Below are 6,000 nucleotides of genomic sequence, written 5' to 3'. Positions count from 1 at the left end.
AGAAACAAAAACAAAAAAACAGAGGTACCATAAAGAAAAAGTGAAGGCTAGAGAGGTAGCTCAGTGGTTAAGAACACTGACTGCTCTTCTAGATAGAGAACCCAGGTTTAATTCCCAGCACCTACATGATGGTTCACAATGTTATGTGCCTCCAATTCCAGGGCATCTGACATTCTCTTCTGCTCTCCTCAAGCACCAGTCTTCTATGTGGTACACAGACATGCACGCAAGCAAACCACTATACACATAAAAAAATTAATAAAAATAAGTGTACATTCTGAGCTTGGTATGGTGGCACAGGACTAATCCCTGCAAGGCCTCACATAGTGACTTCCAGGGGTTGGAAATGTAGCTGTGAAAGACCACATACCTAGCAGCCCAGGGTACTGCGTTCAATCCCTAGTACATACCTAGCAGGCTCAGGGTACTGGGTTCAATCCCTAGTAGTACCATAGAATCAAGACCTCTCGTGAGTTGCATACCAGCCTGGGCTACATACCAAATTCAAGGCAAGCCTAGGCTATATAGCTAGAAAGAGAAAGAAAGGAAAAAAGAGAGGGGAGGTAGGGGGAGGGAATGAGAAAGAGACAGAAGGGGAGAAGAGAAGGATGATGCTGGAGAGGTAGCCTCTTCTGTGGGTCACAGGAACCTGCACTGTCAGCATCCCTGCAGGCAATTCTGAGAACTGGTCAGTGGTGGAAATCATGCTCTCAGTCCCAAAGGTGGAGTGGGATAGCCTGGAACAAGTGAGAAGGCTTTCATAGTTACATGACGGGGTGGGGTAGGGGGACAGGAGTCCAGGAGACAGAAACACCCCAGAAGCCACAGTGAGGAGGAGATAGCATTGACCTTGACATGGGCCAGGTGGGGCTGGTCAGAGGGTCAGACCTAAGGATGCTGGGCTGGCACTGGGAACTGCAACTGGGACATTTTTAGCAGATGTTAGAGACAAAGAGCCCTGACTTAAGTTTAAAAGGGAGTAGGGTGGGAGGAATAATTAGTAAAGAAAGAGATGTTTTTCAGAGATTTCACCACAAAGGGGAGCCAGGAAGGGTGACTGGACTGAAGGGATTCTGTCATGCCAAGTATCTGGGGGGAGTGTGTGTGTGTATATTCTTGTTTATATTTTGTTTTTTGTTTTTAAGATTTTATTTTTACTTGGGGCTGGAGAGATGGCTCAGCAGTTAAGAGCACAGACTGCTCTTCCAGAGGACCTGGGTTTGATTTCCAGCACTCACTGGCAGCTTGTAACTGTCTGTAATCCAGCTCCAAGGTTTGACACCCTCACATAGGCATATATGCACGCAAAACACCAGTGCACATAAAAATCATTAAAAAGATTTTTACTTTTACTTATGTATATGTGTGCACACATGTGTGCAGGTGCCATGGAGCCCAGAAGAGGGCATAGGATCCCCTGGAGGTGGCTCTGAGCTGCCTGATGTGGGTGCTGGGACCAAACTCCAAGCCTTTGCAAGAGCAGCCAGTGCACTTAACCTCCAAGCCTCTTCTCCAGCCCCTATTTTGCTTTGTTTTGTTCTTAATTTTTGAGTCAGCATTTCCCTCTGTTGTCCAAGCCGTCTTGGAACTCACTGGGTAGCCTAGATTGTCCTTAAATACATAGTGATCCTCCTGCTCCAGCCTCTCTGGTGGTAAGATCACATGTGCCTTATATGACAAGTAGCTGTTTTTTATGAAATTTCAAATTACAGAAACATTATACTGAGTTCGAGGCCAGCCTGGTCTACAAAGTGAGTTCCAGGACAGCCAGGGCTATACAGAGAAACCCTGTCTCGAAAAAACAAAACCAAACCAAACCAAAACCAAACAAAAAACAAAACAAATAAACAAAAAAAAGAAACATTATAAGTGGGAATATTGTGAGATAACAGACATTATCATCAGAGCCTTGGGGTTTGAGACACAGCTCAGTTGGTAGAGGGGTTACCTAGCGTGCACAAAGCCCTGCGTTCAGTTCCGTTCTAGCCAGAGAATGATCTGTGGCACACATATTCCCAGTTTTGAATGAGTGAGTTTATTAAGCATATAACAAGCACTGGTAAAAGGATAAATATCAAGGAGCAGATGAGTGTTCATCAAATCAGGCAGTTACCACATCCAGCAGAAATGGGGGGATTCTGCCCAAATAAATAGTCAAGCTGAGGTGCCAGCCGGAGAGTCCTGGGCAAAGCAGGGCGGTTTCCCCACGGGGAAGCTTCTCCTTCCCACTGCAGGCGGTTTTATGCTGTGAGTTAACAGAAGTGACCTCTGAGGAAATCTGTCTTTAATGCCCTTACTTATTAGCTGTTCTCCCTCCACCCTCTTACAGGATTAGGGGGCCAGCCTGGCCCAGGACACCTGACATAAACAGGCTTGAATCTGAGTCAGGGAACTCTTGTTCTCCAGAGCCAGCTGACAACAAGCACAAACAGCACATGACAGTTTGCCAATATAATTTATATTAGAGATCCCCAGGGCCTGACATGTTAGGACATACTTACAAATTCAAGGTCATCCTAAGCCTCACAGCAAGTTCAAAGCCACCCTGGGGTACAGGGAACCCTTTATTTACTTACTTATCTAGTGACAGTAAACATTTGTATAACTACTTTTAAAACATTTATTTATTTTATATATATGAGAACTCTAGCTGCATATACACCAGCATGTTAGAAGAGGACGTCAGATCCCAGTTACAGATGGTTGTGAGCCACCGTGTGGTTGCTGGGAATTGAACTCAGAACCTCTGGAAGAGCAGACAGTGTTTTTAACCGCTGCGCAATTTGAGCACTTAGGAGGTAGAGGTCAGGTCACAAGTTGGGTCATCCTCAGCTACACAGTGACTTGGAAGCCAGCCTTGAATACCTGAGACCATGTCTTTAAAAAAAAAAAAATGCTGGAAGCTTGCAGTAGGGAATGGGGAGAATGGGGAGAATGGGGAGAATGGTTTACAAGCAAGAGTACCACCATCCCTCCACATTTACATATACTCCAGCCCCAGAGAGAGGAGTGCTGCAAGAAAGGACCATCAATGCCACACAGCACTGCCTGGAAACTATGTCCCCAGCAGAGCGCCAAGTCCACAAATAGAGTGAATATTTATTCACAGGAACATTTGCTGGTAATTGGAAGCTTATTGTGAAGCCATGGGTGTCTCACATTGAGCACAACACTTGTGCCAGGAACACAGTGGCACATTTGGGAAGTGGGGGAAAGGTAAAAGATAGGACCAGACCAAGGGTTGCACAGAGCTTTATTAGGCTTGGAGCACAGGAAAACAGTCATGACGCTGGAGTGGGGGGTGGGAGGGGTGTATAGTAACCACCGGAAGAAGTGCAAAGAACCAAATGAAACTAGATGAGATCATGCATTGATCAGGTAACGGAGGCAGGAAAATCAGTGGTTCAAGGCCACCCTCAATTACATGGTACATTCCAGGCCAGCCTGGGCTACATGAGACCCCCGTTTCAAAAATAAGATTGGCCCTGGTATTTTGGAGATAAATAAGCAGAAGTGTTGTGATAGTTGCGTGTGTGTTGCTGGGACAAGTTACCTGACCAAGGCAGCGTCAGGGAGGACTTCTTTGACTCACATGGTCATGTGGTATCACACTCAGGGAGCGGAGGACAATGAGAGCTCGGCTCCATTTCTCCTCTTCTTTCAGTCTGGGACACTAGACCATGGATGGTGCCACCAGTGTTTAGGGTGGATCCCTGTCAGTTAACCTAATGTATGTCTGTGTATGTGCATGTGAGTGCAAGTGCCTGTCGAGCTGTAGGCCTCTGATCCCTGGGGAACTAAAGTTACAGGTGGCTGTGAGCCCAGGCAGCTTCCAAACCCATAGCCTTCAGTGACCCTCTAGCCTCACCCTTTGAAGCAGTTAACACGTGTATACTATAGCACCACGTGTAGCTAGTGATCCTACATGAAGCCTGATCAGGTAGGAGGCCTGCTGAGTTTAAGACCACCTTGGGTTCTTAAAAGCCAAACAAAACAGGCTGTAGAGATGGCTCAGCAGTTAAGAGCATTGATTGTTCTATCTAAGGTCCTGAGTTCAATTCCAAGCAACCACATGGTGGCTCACAACCATCTTGTAATGGGGTCCAATGCCCTCTTCTGGTGTGTCTGAAGACAGCTACAGTGTACTTATATACATGAAATAAATAAACTTAAAAAAAAAAACACAAATGAAACAAGAAAAAAACAAATGTGAAATTTGACCTCTACTCCTCCAGTCCTCCTAAACCTGGAGTCTTCCAGATGCAGTCTTTGGGACACGTTCAACCATAGCCGCTTCTGTGTACGCCTACAAAGATGGCTGAGGGCCATGGAGATGGCTTAGCAGGTACCCCAGTGACTTGAATTTGAACCCCAGCCTCCACATAGTAGAAAGAGAGAATTGACTACTACAAACTGTCCTCTGACCTTCACACATGTGCCATGGCATGTGCACATGTACACACACACACACACACACACACACACACACACGCGTGTGTGTGTATAAATGAATATAATTAAGAAAAAATTTTAGGACTAGAGAAATGACTCAGCAATTAAGAGCACTGGCTACTCTTCCAGAGGACCCAGGTTGATTTCCAGCACCCAAATGGCACCTGATAACTGTCTTTAACTCCGGTCCCAGGAGATTGGCACCTTATTTTGACCTACCAGGCATACATATGGTACACAGATATACATACAGGCAACCTAACCATACATATAAAATTAAAAATAATTTTTTCAAAAAGAAAAAATGTAAGAGAGAGTGTAGCTTTCAGGTGCCTGTGGTGCCCCCTGTTGAAAGAGAATTGACTCAGACTTGCAAGTGCTCAGAGACCACAGCTGCTGCGCTCCCCAGATCGCAGAAGGGCTTTTAGCCCTTTATCCTGAAAAGTAGCTAAGACCTCTGGGAGAAGTGGGACCTATCAGCCTCCTTTAACGAAGCACCTTGCAGCAACGCTGACAGTGACTGGCTAGCTTTCAGGGGGTATCTCTTCATCGTAGTATTCTGTCCTTTGAGAGTCCTGTCCCAGCACAGAGCAGATGCTCAGAAGTATTAGGATGAGTCCACACCTGCCAGTGGTCCACACACAGGGACTCCCAGCCAGCAGCCCAGTCCACAGGTAGGTGATAATAAGGTGCCAATCTCCACTCCTGGAGTGTGTTAGCATATGTCACACCCCAGAATCTGGAGTGAGGCCAGCCAACCCTCAAGAGATGCTTGGATCATCCTGCTTTGGTATTCAAAAATAGTTAGGTCCAAAGGAAAGGCATGAAGGCAAATGAAAATGCAAAAATGGCCAAGAGGAACAGGAGTGTGAGGCCAGCTTGGTCTACAAAGCAAGTTTCAACCCAGCCAGGGCTATACAGTGAGAGCCTGTGTCAAAACGCTTGCGATGGGATATAGTTGAGTTGGTACAGTACTTGCTTAGCATTCACGACGCCCTAGATTTGATCCCCAACATCACATAAACTGGGCATGGTGGTACATGACTGTAATCCCAGTATTGGCAGGAAGAAGAATGAGGTCAGAGTTCAAAGTCAAGGGTTGGTGAGATGGCTCAGCAGTTAAGAGCACTGGCTGCTGGGCTGGCTGAGATGGCTCAGCGGGTAAGAGTGCTCTTCAGACTGCTCTTCCAAAGGTCCTGAGTTCAAATTCCAGTAACCACCTGTAATAAGATCTGACGGCCTCTTCTGGTGCGTCTGAAAGCAGCTACAGTGTACTTATTTATAATAACAAATAAATCTTTGGGTCAGAGTAAGCAGGGACAGAATGAATGAGTGGGTTTGACTGGAGTGAGCAGAGGTCCTAAAATTCAATTCCCAAAAACCACATGAAGGCTCACAACCATCTGTATATCTACAGTGTACTCATATACATAAAATAAATAAATCTTTAAGGGCTGGAGAGATGGCTCAGCAGTTAAGAGCACTGATTGCTCTTCCAAAGGTCCTGAGTTCAAATCCCAGCAACCACATGCTGGCTTACAACCATCC

General features: G+C 46.0%; 1 protein-coding gene across 13 annotated transcripts in view; it reads left to right on the top strand.

Annotated features, from left to right (window-relative positions):
- Positions 1-6,000, top strand: part of Elmod3 (ELMO domain containing 3) — a 40,387-nt gene that overhangs the window by 30,392 nt on the left and 3,995 nt on the right. The window lies entirely within an intron of this gene.

This window comes from Mastomys coucha, unplaced genomic scaffold (genome assembly GCF_008632895.1).
Source record: "Mastomys coucha isolate ucsf_1 unplaced genomic scaffold, UCSF_Mcou_1 pScaffold20, whole genome shotgun sequence".
Classification (NCBI taxonomy): domain Eukaryota; kingdom Metazoa; phylum Chordata; class Mammalia; order Rodentia; family Muridae; genus Mastomys; species Mastomys coucha.
This window is presented reverse-complemented; position numbering and strand designations above follow the sequence as displayed.